Genomic DNA, 21,237 nt, shown 5'->3' with positions numbered 1-21,237 from the left:
CAGTAGACTAATCCGAGTATTAGCACAGCAACAGATCAATTCCATTCCAGCCCAAGCTGGGGGGCGGGGGGTGTTTCTTAGAGCTACTGCCCAGATACCTTCAGGTATTGACAGCCAGTGAACAAAGGACCTTGATGCGCCCAAAGGACCCCAGGCCATCATTTCCTCTGCAGCAGGTCATTGGCCAGATGGGAAGAAGCCAATTCAAACTCACCCACTTCTGCTGGCACTCCTTTTTAATAGAACCCAGGGCTCTTTTTGGTCTTCATTTAAGGGAGGAGATGCTCGGGATGCTGGTCCAAACCCTCAGAGTCCCACTCTTAACTAGCAGAATTTTGTGCCCACCAGGCACTTCCAGTAGAAATCATCCATCTCTTAGGTTCATTTCCAGTGCCATTCATCAGCCCGTGCAATCAGCGCCAACACAACAAAACAGGAGAACGTGCCCCTGTTCTGGCTTCACTGCATGAGTATTAGAGTAGTCATTGTATATCCATTTCAGAACTAACACACAGCACAGAAATCTTGTGCTATTATTAATTACCAGTGACACTACTAAAAGTACCTAAGATGTAAAACTCCCTGAAGACCCTGTCCTGATTAATTTGTATTTTATATACAATTCAAATGATGAAAGATCACAGACAATGGATTTAATATTTACTACCGACATTTTCATGTTTTCTTTTAGTGTTTATTAAACATGCACGCCATGAGGGAAAATGCTTCCACTGAAATTGGTAAATTTGTGCGCAAAAAGTAAATGTAATGCAAGTATACCTTTCTGTATCCATCCATTGGCTATGCGAACAATTCTGTGTAAATGGATTTTTGGTAAAAATATTCACTGTAAAGGTCACAGGGGCACTGTTATTTAAGATGATTTGATTATGAATCCTTTTGTAAAGCAACAAATTCTGCAATGTGAATACTGTCCATCTAGTTTGTTTGCCTTGTAAATCCATACTTACACATATCAGATTTGCTTAAAGCAAAACACACTAATATTAATAAATAAGCTGGACATTTTTTAAAATGGGGATGTGTTCTGATCCTTATCGGTCTGCAGTCCTGGCTCCTTTTTGATTCACCATTAATCACCAGGCCTGAGTTTGCTGAGATTCATCCTGAGTTTGTTGAGAATGTGACAGCAACACTTCCAAGGACTCCCTGCAGTTTTACTTAACTATGACCCCTCTGCCTTTATATATGCTGTCCCTTCAACTTAGCCATCTGGTGAATTAATTCTTCAAGACTCACTCAAATGTCACTTCCCCTGTGAAGACTTCCTTGATCATTCCCCCCTCCTCCAGCCAGGCATCCCCTCTTCCATGCTCTCACAGTACCCTGCCCAGCCCTTGTCAAACTCTACTGTAATGATCTGTTTACACATTCTCTCTTGCCTACCAGACGATGCACTCCCTGAGAGCTGAGATGATGTTTTATTCATTTATTCATTGCTATACTTCCAATACCTAACACTACTGGCACATAGCAGGTGTTTAATAAATGCCAGTTGTTTGACTGAATGATCTCTGTCTGTAACTGTACATTTTTGAACCCTGAAAAATGCCTTATTAAAACCAAAAATTAAAATGTCAAAGAGGAGGTTTACCAGTTTTGTTCATTTTATTGATATCTTCTCTCTTTGATTAAAAAAAAAAAGAGCATGCCAATTCACACCTTATGGGTCAACAACAACAAAAAACTCTCAACCAAATTCACAACTAAGACATAGTGCTTTTAGTATGCCCCTTTTTCTCCAAACATACAGCTACAACCTAACCCACCACTAACATAACTGCAGTAAAGAAGACATGAGGATCCACTAATTAAAGGGGTGGGGTGAGGAAGTTAGGAGGGGGGGGAGTTGCTGCAGAGATCACTGTAAGAGCTTTGTATCCTCATTGGCTGAGAGAGAGAAGCCTGCCAAGAAAGTTGGGCATCTTTGGGGGAACAATAATGATGTCCAGTAGGACCTGGCCAACGTGGCTAGAAATTCCACATCCAGAATGTCCTAAGCAACAGCCCCAGCTGGGGGCTTTCCATCACTTTGAAACCATCATCACCCTTCCGACACGGGCAGAACAGGTTGGACCTGATCGGCCTGCGTGTTACTGCAATCTGGCTTGGCATGGGATGATACCCAAGGACATGTAATGCCAGGAGTAGCCCAGCCCCATGGCACACACACACACACACACACACACACACACACACACACACACCACACTCCAACTCACACTCACTGAATCCCACATAAAACCTGCACCGTCTCCCACATCTGCATTCCTGTGTGCCCAGTCACACACGGGGAGTGCCCCCTCACATTCCCTCACTTCCCTAGACTGCCCGGCCCACACCCCACTCTACGGGCAGACTGCAGCCTCGCCTGGAACTGGAAGCTGGTGGGGACTGGGTTTGTTGTACGCAACAAAGCCCCATGCACCCAGGTGCCCCGCTGGCTCGGCTCCATCCATCTCTCCCCTCCCCCATCCATGAGCTCCCAGACAAGAGAAAGCTCAGCTCTGGGAAGTGGATGCGGGGAGCGGGGCCGAAAAGAAAGAGAGCTCTAGGGGTGGGCGGGGGTAGAAGTCCGGGCAGCTTCCGAGCTATCTCGCCATGAAGCGACAGGGACGGCGAACTGGCAAAGGGACCGAGCTGCCTTCCCACCCCACCGCACCCCATCTATTCATAGAAAAAGACCCACAACTGAGAAATAATCTACCCTCCCGTCCGCCCCATGCCCTCCTAACGGCTCTCGGAGCCACTGGCGCTCCAACAGCCTGCAACAAAGCGCCCCCGACACAGACCTGTTCCAGCCTCTTACTGGCCCGAGCGAAGGGGAGCCGCGGCTGAGGGTTCTGCCCTTCGCCGCCGGGCAGCAGGCGCCAGGGGATGGGAGGAGGAGCAGGAACTGGGAGAGGAAGGAGAACGAGAGGGGAGAGGAGGCACAGCAGCAGCGGAGGCGGCGGCCGGAGGAGGAGGAGGAGGCGGCGGAGGAGGAGGCGGAGGCGGCGGCGGCGGCGGCGGCGGCGGCGGCGGCGGCGGCGGCGGCGGCGGCTTCTGTGGCAGCTGCTGAGGATGCTCGGGCGAGGGGCAGGGCTGTGTGCGCGGGGCGTGGGCTCACGTGCGCCCCATGGCCCGGGGATGCGCGCGCGTCTGGGTGTGTAAGAGCATCTGGGTGTATTTTGACTGTGATTATTCCAATTCCGACCTAGTCTGGAACTTGTGGTTCCTGCAGCCAGGCGGAAGTGAAACCCTTTCAGTCTCCCAAGCCTGACTATGCCGGCCAGGGGATGGGGGTTGGGGGTGAGGGAGCAAGATGGGGAAGAAGGGGTTCAGTACCAGGGCGCCAGGCCTGCCGTCAATGAACACATCCCTACCTTCATTCAGTCTTCCTTCTGGGCCCTGGTAAATTGCATCCACACATATCTTTGGGAAACCTATAGCTAAGGAGAATAGAAAGAGACCAAGAGACCAAGGACAGTCACCATCACATCCTACTGAGTGAGTTGTTCGTACTATGCCCAGTGCTGTCTGGACTACCCAGAGGGCAATTGCTGTTCTACCTTGGGATTTACTTTCACGAGTTGAGGTACCCATAATTTCATACAGGTTCTGAGTTCTGCCTTTTCTCCTGTCTCTCATTCCATTGCAAGATCTCTGTGCTTGTAACCAAGGTGGCATACAATCAGTTCTCTAAGTTTTAGTCTGCTCACCAAGCCAATACTATCCAGATCCCTGGCATCACTGGTCACTTCAAGGGGTCACTTAATCCTCATGCCACTCTCCCTCTGGGAGTGGGGCACTCAGTTTAGATGAGAACCAAGACTGGTTTCCTCGAAGTCAGTGGGTTGAAGATCATCATGGATCCAGCTGGAGACTCAGTTTGGATCTGCACCCCTAAACCGAAGATAAAGGGAAACCAATTGTGAGAGGCATAATTTTTCTCTATGATGGAATCCTTGGTGAACCCCTTGCTTGGAGCCCTGCTGAAAATCTTCTTCCCACTAGTGACCTTTTGAGCATTCCTCTTCATCTTGCCTAATGGCTTCTGCTTGTACAGCACTTTGGGATTTACAAAGTACTTCCTCATAGTGGAATACCTACCCTATCATCTCGGTGAATTAGGCAAGGAAAATATCATTATTTTTATTTTACCTATGAGGAAACAGATTCAGAAAAATTAAGTGGATTTGCCTAACATTACAGGCTAATAAGTGGCAGATCCAGAATTGGGACTCAGGTCTTCAGATTTCTAGGTCAAAACTTCTTCTTTTTTTTCTTTTTTCTCTTTACTGCACTGCGCAGCTTGTGGGATCTTAGTTCCCTGACCAGGGATCGAACCCAGACCCTGGCAGTGAAAGCACCGAGTCCTAACCCCTGGATCGCCAGGGAATTCCCAAAGCTCCTTTTTAAATGACCATCTTGGAAAGAAATTTCAGATGCATCTATTGATCTCCATGTTGGAGGGTAATGGTTTAGTGCCTTGGCTAAATTGAAATTAACTAAAATGAGATTTTGAAAAAGTATTTCAGTTAGCTCGATATATTCAGGTGCAACTCACAAGTTAGTAAGTAGAAAAGAGTTAACAACTTTTAGGCCTCAGTCCCCAATCAGCAGACAAAATTATTCCTCTGACTCTGCTACCAACAGCTACTGTAAGAATAATTTGGTACAGAAAGGACAGTAGGAAGAGGCATGTGACATAGACATTTGAATTTCCTGGGGTGGTAATCTTGTGAATATTTCCCCCAGGAGCTAGATCTTTGTCTTCTAAGTCATGAGAATGAAATGGAAGAAAGTAACTACCTGATGATCCTGAGCATGTAGGCCGCCCCCCTCACTGGTGCCTAAGGATTGATCATGTCAACTGCCCTGTTACCTCAACATCAACCAATCAGAGAATTGTGCACGAGATAATCGCATACCCTAAGACCCCCTCCCTCACTTTGCTTCTAAAAATGCTTTGCTGGGGGAATTCCCTGGCGGTCCAGTGGTTAGGACTCTGGCCCGGGTTGATCCCTAGTTGGGGAACTAAGATCCCGCATGCGGCTCCGTGCGACCAAAAAAAAAAAAAATGCTTTGCTGAAACCCTTTGGGGAGTTTGGGGTTTGGGGGGTGATCATGGACACCCCCACCCCGGTTCTCCTTGCTTGGTCCTGCAATAAACCTTTCTCTGCTCCAAACCTCGAAGTTCCGGTATTGTTTGGCCTCACTGTGCATCGGGCACACGAACTTGCGTTTGGTAACAATACAAGTGCCTAAGACATAGCAAGACTCGATAAATGATAGGTATTATTGTTAGAGAGAATAAAAGCAACAACTACATTAATGGGTTTTCTCCATTAAAAGCAGAAATCCTTTATTACTAGTGGTACCTCAATATTGAGAGAATGCAGAGGAAGAGATTGCTTTTCTCCAGGATAGGAGAGATCAAGTGGTGGTGATAGGAGATAGGCATGATAAACAAAGAGAGATGAGGGATTTTCTGCAACTACTGAGGACCAGCATGGAACTAAGAAGAGAACAGGATCAGAAGAGGATGATGAAAAGAGGGCATCGAGGATTGGGAGTATATGCCCGTTAACGGTTTCGTAACAATGCACAATGTACGTGGTTTACTCAAAGGGGTGTTTTGGCTCTTCTAAACAAGTTCCTGTTTATCAAACGACCTAATAAAGAACTCCATTCAAAGTCTGTCAGAAATACCTGAATCTGACATTTAGCCAGGGACTCCCTGTTCTGATTTGGTACCAAATAGAGATTATTCTTATTTGAGCCTTGCCAAGCACAGAGAGGTTGAGTCATAACAATGCTCAGAGCCAAGATGCAGAAAAATTGTGAAGGAGGTGAAATCTGTCTCTGACACTCTTCCAGTTTCTCTGTGTTACACCCTTATCTTCCCACTTAAACTCTCTGGACATCAAAATCCCTGCATTTCCCAACCGTGCAAAAGTGACCTGATTTAGTTATTTACAATGAAGTGCCTTTACATGCTTCTTTTCTCAAAAGGTAGACTAACAGGAGGAAGCAGTGCTAAAACCAATGAAATGGATCACTAACGGTAGAAGTTCAGGCGTTCGGAGTGGTAAAGATAGCTTGGGTGCCCTCAGATCATTTAGGTATGAGACTCTCCATGAATAAGACCAGACCTTGGAAATGTAAATTCACGTCATAACAGAAACCCAGAACAAGAAGAGGCATTAGTTATTATTTCCAGTCCAACCCTTTTGTTTCACAAGCCATTAAACCAAGGCTCAGAGTGGTTAAGTGACTCTTCCAAGACCACATAGCTCCCAAGAAGGAGAGCCAGGACTTGAATTCCAAGCACAGATCTTTTTCCACTACACTGTCCTACTCCATCAGCCGGGAAGAAAACCAGGAACAATTGCTTAGAATTGACATTTGAGACTATTCCAGGTACATAGGGATGGCATGAAAATAAGAATAGAGGACCAAAATGAAGGTGCAATCCTCTTTCTTGCTTTCTTTAGCTTGCTCCTCACGAGTAGCTATTTCAAACAAGACTGACCATGCAGAATGGTCTATGTGATGCCAGGCACCTGACTCTGGAAATGATATTAGAGGTATAAGACTAGGCTGAGGGTGGACAGAGTCCTGGTCACTCCCTGAATCATTTTTTTATTATTGTGGTAAGAACATTTAACATGAGATCTACTGTTTAAACAAATTTGTAAGTGTACAATACAGTACTGTTAACTATAGGCACAATGCTGTACAGCAGATCTCTGGAATTTAGTCATCTTGCATCACTGAAACTTTACACCCCTTGAACAGCACCTCCTTATTCCCCCTCCTCCCAATCCCTGGCAACCACCATTCTACTCTCTGGATGTTGGGGTGCTGATAGGAGTTGCATTGAATCTGTAGGCCGCTTTGGGTAATATGGACATTTTAAGAGTATTAAGTCTTTTAATCTATGAATACGAGATGTCTTTCCATTTACTTGTCTCTTTTTACCTTTCTTTCATCAATGTTTTGTAGTTTTCAATGTACCAGTCTTTGACCTCTTTGATTAAGTTTATTCCTAAGCAGTTTATTATTTTTGATGTGATTATAAATGGTATTGTTTTCTTAAACTCCTTTTTGAATAGTTCACTGTTAGTGTATAGAAACGCAACTGACTTGTGTATGTCATCTGCAAACAGAAATAATTTTACTGCTTCCTTTCCAATTTGGATGCCTTTTTGTTCCATCTAATTGCTCTGGCTGGGACTGCCAGTACTATGTTGAATAAAAGTGGCAAGAGTTGGCATCCTTGCCATGTTCTTGATCTTAAAAGAAAAGCCTTCGGTTTTTTGCCACTAAGTATGATGTTAGCTATGGGCATTTCATATATGAGCTTTATTATGTTGAGGTGATTTCCTTCTTTTTTTCCCAGCTTTATTAAGGTGTAATCAGCAAATTAAAATTGTATTTTCTATTTGTACAAATTGTAAATTTGTACAATTGTAAAATTGTAATTGTATTTAAGGTGTACAACGTGATGTTTTGATACATGTGTACACTGTGAAGTGACTACCACAATCAAGCTAATTAACACATCCATCACCTCACATAGTTACCTTTCTTTGTGTGTGTGGCAAGAACACGTAAGATCTACCTTAGCAAATTTCAAGTATACGATACAGTATTATTTATGGTCACCATGCTGTACATTAGATCCCCAGAACTTATTCATCCTGCATAAATGAAACTTTGTACCCTTTGACCAAGGTAATTTCCTTCTATTCCTGGTGTGTTGAGAGGTTTTTTAAATTATTATTATGAAAGGATGTTGAATTTTGTTAAGTGCTTTTTCTGCATCTATTGAGAGGATCATGTTATTTTTATCTTTCATTCTGTTAATGTGGTGCCTCACATGAATTGATTTTTATATGTCGAACCATCCTTGTATCTAAAGAATATATCCCACTTGGTCATGGTATGTGATCCTTTTAATGTGCTGTTGATTCTGGTTTGCTAGTATTTTGTTGCGGATTTTCACATCTATGTTCATCAGGGATATAGGCCTGTCATTTTCTTTTCTTCAGTTTCTTTGTCTGGCTTTGGTATTAGGGTAATGATAGCCTCATAAAATGAGTTTAGAAATTTTTCCTCCTCTTCAATTTTTTGGAAGAGTTTGAGAAGAATTGGCATTAATTTTCCTTTAAATGTTTCATAGAACTCACCTGTAGAGCCATCTGGTCCTGGGCTTTTCTTTGTTGTGAGATTTTCAATTACTGATTCAGTCTCCTTACTAGTTAAAAATCTGTTCAAATTTTCAATTTCTTCATAATTCAGCCTTGGTAGGTTGTATGTTTCTAGAAATTTATCCTTTTCTTCTAGGTTATCCAATTTATTGATGTATAATTGTTCTCAGTAGTCTCTTACAATCCTTTTTATTCCTGTGGTATCAGTTGTTATGTCTCCTCTTTCATTTCTGATTTTATTTATTTGAGTTTTCCCTCTTCTTTTTTTAGTCTAGCTAAAAGTTTGTCAATTTTGTTTATCTTTTTAAAAAACTCAGTTTCATTGATTTTTTTCTATTGTGTTTCTATTCTCTATTTTGTATATTTCTGCTCTGATCTTTACTATTTTCTTCTTTCTGTTAACTTCAGGCTTAGTTTGTCTTATTTTTTTAGTTCCTTGAGATGTAAAGTTATGTTGATTGAGTTCTTCTTTTTTAATGTCGGCACTTACTGCTAAAACTTCCCTCTTAATACTGCTTTTGCTGCATCTCATAAGTTTCGGTATGTTGTGTTTTCCTTTTCATTTGTCTCAAGATATTTTCTAATTTCCCATTGATTTCTTCCTTGATCCATTGGTTGTTTAGGACTCATTCTATGAGTCTTGCATTTTTAGAATAAATCCCTGTTAGGAGCATATTATAATGAGCCTCTACCTAAAATAGGGTACCAGGAAAGAATCTAGTTAGTGAAAGTTTCCAGTTTGTTGGGGTCCTGTTAATTAAAGTTTTACTGTAATCTCAAAACACAGAAAGGATTTAAAAGAATCTGACCTTTAAAAAATAGAACATAAAACACAACACTATTTAGTCTTACTTTCCTCTGTTTTATTGCCATGTTTCTTATCTAAGCTGTTGACATTTACTTGGGATTTAAAAGTTATCACAATATATGTATAACTGATTCACTTTGCTGCACAGCAGAAACTAACACAACATTGTAGATCAACTATACTCCAGTAAAAAATTTTTAATAAAAGCTATCACAAGATTTATTAACTAGTCTCTCTACTCCTATACATGTTTGAAATTTCCTATAATACCAGTATAAAAAAAGACACGGTCCCTGTACTCTGAGAACTGGAAGGAACTCAGCATTGGATTGATCATGGATTTCAATTACTGCTATATGTAAATTAGTATAATTTCTCTGGAGGGCAAGGTGGCAATGTATATCAAAATTTTTAAACATTAAGTGTGACAAAGAAGTTTCCCCAGGCAATATCTCCTGAATTCCATAATTGGAAAAATTATCAGGAGGCCTGGTTTCCCCTCCTGATTAGATGAGTTATTTCTATGGACAAGTTCTTTGTTTTAGGACCCAATTTCTTGATCTACAAAATTGGTAATAATTTTTTAAACACGTCTCTTTGTAAAACTGGGAAAGATGAAAGCCTTGTGGGAAGAGTATTACATAATCCATAGTTTTCAAATATTGATGCGGAAGGCAAAATATGGTGAGTGTGGGTAATGTGTATGGTCCTTTGAAAGTTAAATTATAAAGGAAATGGAAAACGATTAATTTTAGACTAATTAAAGTATGCATGTTAAAATGGCAAGAGTGATCAACAAAAGTATAGACATGAAATATATGACTTTCAAATTGGTAGAGACGAAAAGGGAATACAAAAGAAAAAAAAGCTTAATTTAAAAGAAGCTGGACTTCCGTGGTGGTCCAGTGGTTAAGACTCTGCACTTCCAATGCAGGGGGCATGGGTTCAATCCCTGGTCAGGGAACTAAGATCCCACATGCCACAACCAAAAAAAAAAAAAAAAAGATAAACTGAGGCATATTAAACATTAAAAAAAAAAAAGAAGAAGAAGCCAAGAAAAGAGGAGGAGGGAAATGAAACAGTAAAAGGGACAAATAAAAATCACACAATAAGGACATCCCTGGTGGGCCAGTGGCTAAGACTCCACGTTCCCAATGCAGGGGGCCCCAAGGTTCGATTTCTGGTCAGGGAGCTAGATCCCGCATGCCGCGACTAAACATCCCACATGCCACAAGGAAGATCCTGCATGCCGCAACTAAGACCCGGTGCAACTAAATAAATAAACAAATATTTTAAAAAATAAAAATAAATAAAAACCACATAATAAGGGATAAGAATAAATCCAAATATATCAGTAATCACCCTAAATATAAATGGGCTAAAGTACTCAAAATGTCAAGGATTGTCAGAATGAATAAAAGAACAAAACCCAGCTATATACTGCTTATAAGAGAAATAATTTCATTTGGACTTCAATGTAAAGACATAGAAAGACTATATGTCAAAGGATGGAAAAATATTACTGGGCAAAAACTGACCAAAAGAAATATGAAGTAGCTATTTTAATATAATATTTTTAAATGTAAGGCAAAAGCATTACTAGGGGGAAAAAGAGTCACTTCATAGTGGAAAAAGTAAATTCAGCCAGGAAGATATATCATTTCTAAATGTGTAATTGCCTATTAACATGGCCAAAGATTTTTTCAAAACAATAATTGACAGATCTACAAGGAGAAATTGATAAACCTACTATCATAGTGGGAGATTTTAACACATCTTTTACAGAACTGATAGATCAAGCAAAAAAGAAAAACAGTAAAATAATAAAAGACTTGAACAGCATAATTAGCAAGCTAGATATAATAGATACATATGTAGAAAATTTCAACAATTAGAGAATATACATTACTTTCAAGTACATTTGGAGCACATATAAAAATTGACCACATGCTAGCTTCAACATATTTCAAAGATTTAGTATTGTATCAGACCACTTTCTCTAATTACAATGCAGTTAAATTATAAATCAACATTTTTAAATGACTAGAAAAAATCCATTTGTTTAGCAACTTGAAACACAATATTTTACAACTTATAGGTGAAAGAAAAATTATAATGAACATTAAATTTGGAACTGAACACTTAGATGTGAGAGATAATCAAAATATTGCATATCAAAATTTCTGAGATGAGCTAAAATGATATTTAGAAGGAAATGAATAGACTTAAAAGCTTTCACTAGAAAAAAAGGAAGGCTCAGAACTTATCGGTTAAACATTTAATTTAAGAAATTAGAGAAAGAATATCAGACTAATCCTCAGGAAAGCAGAAGGAAGGAAATAATAAAGATATAAGTAAGAGTCAATGAAATATAAAACAAGTATATAGTAGTATCAACAAAATCAAGAATTATTTCTTTGAAAAGACTAATAAAATACAAAAACCTCTGGCAAGATTAATCACATTTCTCCAAAGAAGATATACAGATTGCCAACAAACATATGAAAGGATGCTCAACATCACTAACCATTAGAGAAATGCAAATCAAAACTACAATGAGGTATCACCTCACACTGGTCAGAATGGCCATCATCAAAAAATCTACAAACAATAAATGCTGGAGAGGGTGTAGCGAAAAGGGAACCCTCTTGCTCTGTTGGTGGGAATGTAAATTGATACAGCCACTATGGAGAACAGTATGGAGGTTCCTTAAAAAACTAAAAATAGAACTACCATATGACCCAGCAATCCCACTACTGGGCATATACCCTGAGAAAACCATAATTCAAAAAGTGTCATGTACCACAATGTTCATTGCAGCACTATTTACAATAGCTAGGACATGGAAGCAACCTAGGTGTCCATCGACAGATGAATGGATAAAGAAGATGTGGCACATATAAACAATGGAATATTACTCAGCCATAAAAAGAAACGAAATTGAGTTATTTGTAGTGAGGTGGAGGGACCTAGAGTCTGTCATACAGAGTGAAGTAAGTCAGAAAGAGAAAAACAAATACAGTATGCTAACACATGTATATGGAATCTAGAAAAAAAAAAAACGGTTCTGAAGAACCTAGGGGCAGGACAGTAATAAAGACACAGACATAGAGAATGGATTTGAGGACACGGGGAGGGGGAAGGGTAAGCTGGGACGAAGTGAGAGAGTGGCATGAACATATATACACTACCAACCAAATGTAAAATAGATAGCTAGTGGGAAGCAGCCACATAGCACAGGGAGATCAGCTCGGTGCTCTGTGACCACCTAGAGGGGTGGGATAGGGAGGGTGGGAGGGAGATGCAAGAGGGAGGGGATATGGGGATATATGTATACGTATAGCTGATTCACTTTGCTATACAGCAGAAACTAACACAACAATGTAAAGCAATTATACTCCAATAAAGATGTTAAAAAAATAGTAAAAAAAAAAAGTAAAAAAAAACATATTATAATCTCAAAAAGTGCAAGAGAAACATTAGACAAATTCCAACACCCATTAATGATAAAAACTCTCTGCAAACTAAAAAAAAAACAGAAAACTTCTTTAATATGATCAACAACAACCAGAAAAATCTACATTATACTTATTGATGAAAGAATAAATGCTTTTTACCTAAGATCTGGGAAAAAAAAAAGATTAATCAAGGGGGAAAAAAGACAGATAATGAAAATATATATTTTGGAATTTAAAAAGTGGGAAATACAGATGCTGCAGAGATTAAACAGATAACAATAAGATAATACAAAGAACTTCATATCGATAGTTTTGAAAACTTGGATTTAAAAGTGGGTATATTCTTAGAAAAATGCATTTTACTAAAAGTGCCCTTAGAAATAAAGAATTCATAAAGTCCTCTAACCACTAAAGAAAACATCAGTACATAAAATTGTTCCCATGAAAAACAGCAACAACAACAACAAAAAACACCAGACTCACAGTGCTTGACAGGCTAGTTCTACCAATCATTCAAGGAAAATATCATTCAGTATTATCCAATTTTTTCCAGAGAAAAGAAAAATAGTACACTCGAGTTATTTTGATAACAAAACCTGACCAGGACTATATATACAAAGGAATGTTACAAGTCAGTCTCACTCATGGTTATAAGGTGTAAAAATTATTTTAAAACTTAGCAAACTAAATTTAGCTATGTATAAAAAGATAGTGAATCTTTACCAAGTTGGATTTACACCAGGAATGCAAGGTTGGTTTGGAGAATTAATTAACATAACTCATCATATTAAGGAGGAAAAAATCCATATGATCATTTTACTAATATAGAACATTCCTTCATGATTTTAAAAGTCCCTTGGCTAACTAGGAATAGAAGGGCTCTTCTTATACCTGATAACGCATCTGTGCCAATAAGTATAGCAGACATCATACTGGGGAAATGCCAAAAGTATTTGCTTTAACATCAGAAACAAGACAAAGATGCTTCCTAGGACAACCCTTGTTCAGCCAGTGGAGGTTCCAGCAAGTACAGTGAGACAAGAAAAAAGAAAGATTAGGGGGAAAAAAAGAAAGAAATGGTAAGTAGTTGAAGTTTGTGCAGTATATTTTATATTAATTATTATGTCAATAAAGCAGTTAAAAAAAACCTTTCTGCCTTGATCCTGGCCTAACCTGAGCCAACCTGGCCTTACATAACTTAAACTAACACCTCCAGTATTGAGGTAGAGTGATCCTATTACTACAAGAAGATCACAGCCCAAGTACTTCCACCTATATGCCTCTCTCTCAAAGAAAATGGCCTCTCTCTCAAAGAAAATGGCCCCAGTTGAGGTTAACTACTTGGTGTAGGAACAGGAACTGCTGGCAATTAGAGCAACCTTTGAGGCATGGGGTCTCTGCACCTATAATGATATAGCACAACCTGTGCATTCTGATGCCATTGAAGCAAAACTGAATGCTCAGTTTTGCCAGGTGAAATGGCACTGTTCTAGAAAAGGTAGACTTTTCACATCCATTCTTTCCCATTGAGTAGATGCCCAGTCAAGTAGGTCTGGGTGCAGCCAAGACCCCACCCTAAGAGGGCCTCTGACCTGGGAGTTTTACCGCCATTATAGTCAGTTGCATCTAACTGAGGCAAGTGAAACAGACAACAGGCAGATGCCCCTATGCAGGAGCACTGGCAAGGGGCCAGAATATTCTAATTAATGCAAAGGGGATACTAACTATAAGCTGCCAATACGTTCTGGGAGAAGTATTGACTCCGACCCAGTGCCCTATTCAAAACTTTGAATGCAAGGACTTATGATGTCCCCTTATCTGCCATCAGCACTTGGAGTATTTACATTCTGATTAAAAGTAGATCTGAAAAGCCCAACAGACTAATATACTCATTACCAACTCTAGAACACACTCTTGACGCCATCGCTGTGGGATTGATCATAAACCTACTTCTTGTTTCATGATCATAATACTATCTTGGTTGTAGTGTAGTGTCGATAACCTTACCAGAAGGCCCTCACAATGGGCAGTGTTACATAATGATTAGGGGAATGGGCTTTGGAGCCAGACAGCAGTTGTTTGAATCTGTGCTTTCTCCTTTATTAGCTGTGATTTTGGGTGAGCCACTTAACTTTCCTAAGCCTAGTTTCCTCATCTGTAAAATGCAGATAATAACAGTCCCTACCTCATAGAATTGCATACAATAATATGTGTGAAGCATTCTTTGTTATATGTTCAATTTTTACACAAATAATATATGAATATATTCTCGTTGTAAAAAAAATTGGAAAAATTTAAAAATACATAGCACATGCACAAAAATTTGTATATTTATAGCAACATTATTCATGATAGTTAAAAAGTGAAAACAACCCAATTACCCACCAACTGGTGAATGGATAAATAAAAGGTGGTATATCCATACAGTGGAATATTATTCAGCAATAAAAAGAAGTGATACACTGATACATGGATGAACCTTGAAAATATTATGCTAAGTGAAAGAAGCCAGTAACAAAGGACCACATATTGTATGATTCCATTTTTATAAAATGTCCTGAATAGCCAAACCCATTGAGACAGAAAGTAAATTGGTGGCTGCCTAGGGCTGGGCATGGGAGCAGGGTTGAGGGGAAATGGTGAGTGACTGCTAATAGGTGAAGTGTTTCTTTTTGAGGTGATGATAATGTTCTAAAACTGACTGTGGTGATGGTTGCACAAGTCTGTGGATATAGTAAAAAACTATTAAATCACGCATTTAAATGTGTGAATTTTATTTTATGTGAACTATATCTCTATGAAACTGTTATAAAAATATATAGCGTATAAAGACCCCCTTCACAATCATCTGTGTCCATATTTCCCTCCTTTTGGTAGGAAGTCTGGTATGTGTCACTCCAGACCATTTAAATAAGTTTTCATACCTATGTATACATATGCAAATATATGGTTTTACTTTGCTTAGGATAACATTGTGCATTTGTTCTGCAACTTGCTTTCTTCATCTGCCAATGGAGTTCAGAATTCTTTTCATGTCAGGACACATAGCTCTACCTCATTCATTTCAACTGCTGTATTATAGTTCAATGTAATGTAGATGATGGAGGAATCGTAGTTTATTCATCACTCTTCTATTGCTGGACACCTAGATTGTGTCCAATTTTTTGTTATTATAAACAACGTTTCAGGAACATCTGTGTACATCCCTATTTGTGAACATGGAAAGACATTTTCTAGAAAAAATATAGTCCCTCTAAAGGACTTGCTGTATTGAAGAGTAAAAGTACATTTAATTTTTTTTGATTCTACCAAATTGGCCTCCAAACGGGCTATATCCAATTACATACCAACAAACAACTTATACATATAAATTTCTCCTCACCCATTGTTTATTTTTGAGTTGTTTTTTTTCTTATATTGAGATTTGACAATTTTTTATATATTCTGGATGCAAGTCATTTCTCAGATATGTGATTTACAAAGATTTTTTTCCCCAGACATTCTCTTAAGGATGTTTTCTTGAAAAGCAGAAGTCTTAAATTTGATGAAGATTAATTTTTCAATTTATTCTATTAAGGATCACATCTTTGGTCTTGTATCCAAAAACTCTTTGCCTAACCCAAGGTCACAAAGAGTTTCTCCTACCTTTGCTTTTATTCATCTTACAGGTTTAGATTTTACATTTAGGTTTGTGATCCGCTTTTAATTTTTTTATGTGGGTTGAAGTTCATGATTTACATGTGAATATCTAATTGTTTCAGCACCATTTGATAAAAAGACTATACTTTCTCCACTGCACTGCTTTTGCACCTTGCAAAAAAAACCCACCAGCTATCCATATAGTGTGGGCTCTCCATTCTGTTCTATTGATGAATTTTTTTATGCCAATACCATACCATTTTGTAGCTTAATAATAAGTCCTGAAATCATTTAGGGTTAGCACATCAACATTTTTCTTTTTCAAATTTATTTTGACTATACTAGTTCCTTTGGACTTCTATGTGAATTTTAGAATTTTAGAAGCAGCTTGTCAATTTTAGAATTTTAGAATCAGCTTGTCAATACCTACCAAAAAGATAAAAACTTGCTGAGATTTTGATTGGAATTACATTTAATCTATAAATCAATCTGGGAAGACTTGATATCTTTACAATTTTAAGACTTCACCAATGAAGAAGGTATGTTCCTCTATTTATTGAAGTCATCTTTAATTTCTCTCCACAATGATGTATAATTTTCAGTGTATAGGTCTTTCATATCTTTTATCAAGTTTATCTCTAAGTATTTCATATTTTTGTGCTATTATAAATATATATTCTGAATTTTCAGTTCCTGATTGATTTACTTGATTTTTGCATATTGATTCCCTATCTTGCAATATTGCTAAACTCATTTAGTTCTAATAGCTTTTATGTAGATTTTATCAAATTTTCTAAACAGACAATCACATCATCTGTGAATAAAGACAGTTTTATTTCTCCCCCTTTCCACTCTGTATGCCTTTTATATCTTTTCCTTGCCTAATTGCACTATCCAGAAGCTCCAGTACAATGTTGAATAGAAGTGGTGAAAACAGACATCCTTGCCTTGTTCCTTATCTAATGGGAAAAACATTTAGTCTTTCATCATTATATATGATGTCATATATAGGTTTTTTAGATGCACTTTACCAGGTTGAGGAAGTTCTCTTCTATTCCTACTTTTACTGAGAGTTTTTTTTTAAATCAAGAATGGATGTTGGATTTTATCAAGTGCTTTTTCTTCACTTATTGAGATGATCACATCATTTTTCTCCTTTAGTTTGTTAATATGGTGAATTATATTTAAACCAACCCTGCATTCTTGGAATAAGTTCTACTTGGTAATGATGTTTATACTTCTAATATATGGTTGGATTTGATTTGCAAACATTTTTTAGGCATTTTCTATCTATATTCATGAGGAATAGTGGTTGGTAGTTTTCTTTTTTTGTAATAACTTTTTCTGGTTTTGGTATCAGGGTAATTCTGGCCTCATAGAATACGTTGGGAAATAGTCATTCCTCTTCAATTTTCTTGAAGAAAATTTATAGTGGATTTGTATTTTTCTTCCTTAAATATTTGGTAGAAGTGAAGGCATCTGGGCCTGGAGATATATTTATGGGAAGGCTTTTAACTACAATTCAATTTCTTTAATAGATTTATGTCTATTTAGGTTATTTCTTCTTGGGGGGCTTTGGTAGCTTGTGTCTTTTAAGAAGTTTGTCCATTTTATCGTAGTTGCCAAATTTATTGGCACAGTTACTTATAATTTTTCCTTATTATCTTTTAGTGTTCGTAGAATCTGTAGTGCTGATTCTTGTTTTTAATATCAGCAATTTGTGTCCTTTTTTTCCTGAGAAGTCTGGGTAGAGGTTTATCAATTTCTTTGATCTTCTTGCAGAACCAGCTTTTGGTTTCATTGCTTTTCCCTTTTTATTGTTTCCTATATTATTGATTTATACTTTAAACTTCATTACTTATTTTCTTCTAATTACTTTGCTTTTATTTTTCTAGTTTTTAAGGTGGAAGCTGAGATCATTGATTTGAGATCTTTCTAAACTACTTCTAGTTACATACCACAAATTCTGTATGTTATGTTTTCATTTTCACTCAGTTCAAAATATTTTCTAATTTCCCTTTGATCTCTTCTTGGACTCATGGGTTATTTAATAGTGTGTTGTTCCATTTTTAAGTATATTTAAACATTTCTCAGATTTTCTTTTTGCTTTTTCTTTGGCCACACCACACGGCTCGTGGGATTTTAGTTCCCCAACCAGGGATTGAACCCGGGCCCCCAGCAGTGGAAGCATGGAGTTCTAACCACTGGAATGCCAGGGAATTCCCTCTCAGATGTTGTTATTAATTTCTAATGTAATTCTACTGTGGTCAAAGAACATACATTGTATCACTTGAATCCCTTAAAATTTATTGAGACTTATTTTGTTCAAGAATATGATCTATCTTGATAAATGTTCCATCTGCCCTTGAGAAGACTATCACATCTGCTGTTGTTGGGTGGACTGTTCTATATTTGTCAAGCAAGTTCGTTGATAGTGCTGTTTAAGCCTACTATATCCTTACTGATTTTCTGTGTACATGTTCTATTAATTATTGAGATAATGTTGAAATCTCCAACTATAGTTGTGGGTTTGTCTATTTCTCCTTGTAGTTCTATAACTTTTTGCTTCATGTATTTTTTTTTAGGGATATAAACATTTAGGACTGTCATGTCCTCTTGAAGAATTGATCCCTTTATCATTATGAAATTACCTTCTCTATCACTGATAAGATTCTTTGCTTTGAAATTCACTGTGTTTGATATGAATACAGGCATGTCAACTTTCTTTTGGTTTGTGTTAGCATGGTATGTCTTATTTCATCCTTTTACTTTTAACCTATTTGTGTCTTTATATTTAAAGTGTGTAAAGCATACTTCATTTAATTGCCCTTAACAGATATTGCATTTTTTAATCAATGGAATGTTTGTGGCAACCCTGAATTAAGCAAGTCTATCGGCACCATTTTCCCAACAGCATTTGCTCACTTTGTGTCTCTGTATCACATGTTGATAATTCTCACAATATTTCAAACTTTTTGATTATTATTATATTTGTTATGGTGATCTATGATCAGTGATCTTTGATATTACTATTGCAATTTTTTTGTTTTTTATTTTTAAATCAAGGTATGTACGTTTTTTAGACATAATGCTATTGCACACTTAATAGACTATATTATAGTGTAAACATAACTTTTATATGCATTGGGAAATCACAAAATTCATGTGACTTGCTTCATTGTGTTATTTGCTTTATTGTGGTGGTCTGAAATCAAGCCTGCCATATCTCCGAGGTATACCTGTATGCTGAATGCAGCATATAATTGCATCTTACTATTTTTATCCAATCTGACAATCTCTGCCTTTTAAGTAAGGAGATTAGACCATTAACTTCTAATGTGATTATTTCTATGGTTGGTTTTAAGTGTATCATCTTGCTATTTGTTTTCTCTTTGTCTCATCTGTTCTTTGTTCCCCTTTTCTTCTTTTCCCACCTTCTTTTGGATTATTCTGCATTTTGTTTTTAATTTTTAAAAAATATTTATTTGTTTTATTTATTTATTTTTGGCTGCATTGGATCTTTATTGCTGCACACGGGCTTTCTCTAGTTGCAGTGAACGGGGGATACTCTTCGTTGCGGTGCGCGGGCTTCTCACTGTGGTGGCTTCTCTTGTTGTAGAGCACGGGCTCTAGGTGCACGGGCTTCAGTAGTTGTGGCACATGGCCTCAGCAGTTGTGGCTCGTGGGCTCTAGAGTGCAGGCTCAGTAGTTGTGGTGCACGGTCTTAGTTGCTCCGCAGTATGTGGTATCTTCCTGGACCGGGGTTCGAACCCGTGTCTCCTGCATTGGCAGGTGGATTCTTAACCACTGTGCCACCAGGGAAGCCCTATTCTGCATTTTTAATGATCATATTTTATCTCCTTTGTTGGCTTATTAGCTATACCTTTTGTTTTGTTATTTTACAGATTGATTCAGGATTTATAGAAACATTTTTAAGTGATTACAGTCTACTGCCAAGCGAATTTATACCCCTTCACAGGTAGTATAATAACCTAACAACAGTATAATTCCATTTCTTCCCTCCAGGCTTTACACTATTGTTGTCATACATTTTACTTTTACTTATTTATAAACCCCACAACTCATTGTTATTATATTTGTTTACGGAATCAGTTATCCTCTAAAGAGATTTAACTAACATGGAAAAAAACATATATTTACCCAAGTAGTCATCATTTCCAGCACCCTTTGTTCCTTTGTGTAGATCCACATTTCCATCTGGTGTCATTTTTCTTCTGCTTGAAAGACATCCTTTAACATTTCTTGTAGTGTGGGGTTAATGGTGATGGTTGATGGTTGATGGTGATCTTAAGCTTTGTATGTCTGAAAATGTCTTTATATCATCTTCCTTTTTAAAAGGTATTTTCCCTGGGTATTGATAAACTTGATTCGGATGTGGTTTGGTGTAGTTTTCTTCATGTTTCTTGTTTGTGAGATTCTCTGAGCTACCTGAATCTGTGGCTTTATAGTTTTCATCAAGTTTGGAAATTTTTCAACCATTGTTTCCTCAAGCATTTTTCCTAACCTCTCCTTGTTCTCCTTCGGTGACTCCAATTACTCATATATTTGGCTGCCTGAAGTTGTTTCACAGCTCATTGATGTGCTTTCATTATATTGATTCTTTTTTTCCTGTGTTTTTTAAAGGTAGTTTTTATTGCTGTATTTTTTAGTTTACTAATATTTTCTCCTGCAACATCTAATCTGCTGTAAATCCCACTTAGTATATTATCAATCTCACACATTACAGTTTTCATCTCTAAAGTTCTATTTGGGTCATTTAAAATTTTTTCCATGTCTCTACTGAACACTTCGAACATATGGACTACAGTTAAAGTAACAGTTTTAATGTCTTTGCTAATTCTAATATCTGTGTTAGTTCTGGGTTTGTTTTCAATTGATTTATTATTCTCATTAGTGGCTGAATAATATTACATTGTATGAATGTACCATAATTTAGTTAACCAGTCCAGTATTGATGTACATTCTGTTCTTCTCAGTCTTTTACTAATACAATTAATGCTACCATGGACATCCGTGTACTTAGGTCTTTGTGCAAGTATATTAGTAAGATAAATTTCTGAAGTCAATTTGCTGAGTTAGAGAGTATGTGCAC

General features: G+C 37.8%; 1 protein-coding gene across 1 annotated transcript in view; it reads right to left on the bottom strand.

Annotated features, from left to right (window-relative positions):
• Positions 1–2,869, bottom strand: part of PAK3 (p21 (RAC1) activated kinase 3) — a 272,619-nt gene extending 269,750 nt beyond the window's left edge. Inside the window, exon 1 of the mRNA XM_061179278.1 lies at positions 2,814–2,869. The gene's annotated coding sequence lies outside the window, so the exon portion shown is untranslated. The remainder of the gene's footprint in view (positions 1–2,813) is intronic.
• Between the last annotated feature and the right edge of the window lie 18,368 nt (positions 2,870–21,237).

Source organism: Eubalaena glacialis, chromosome X, assembly GCF_028564815.1.
Source record: "Eubalaena glacialis isolate mEubGla1 chromosome X, mEubGla1.1.hap2.+ XY, whole genome shotgun sequence".
NCBI classification, from domain to species: Eukaryota; Metazoa; Chordata; class Mammalia; order Artiodactyla; family Balaenidae; genus Eubalaena; species Eubalaena glacialis.
Note: the sequence above shows the minus strand (reverse complement) of the source record. Positions and strands in the feature narration are given on the sequence as shown.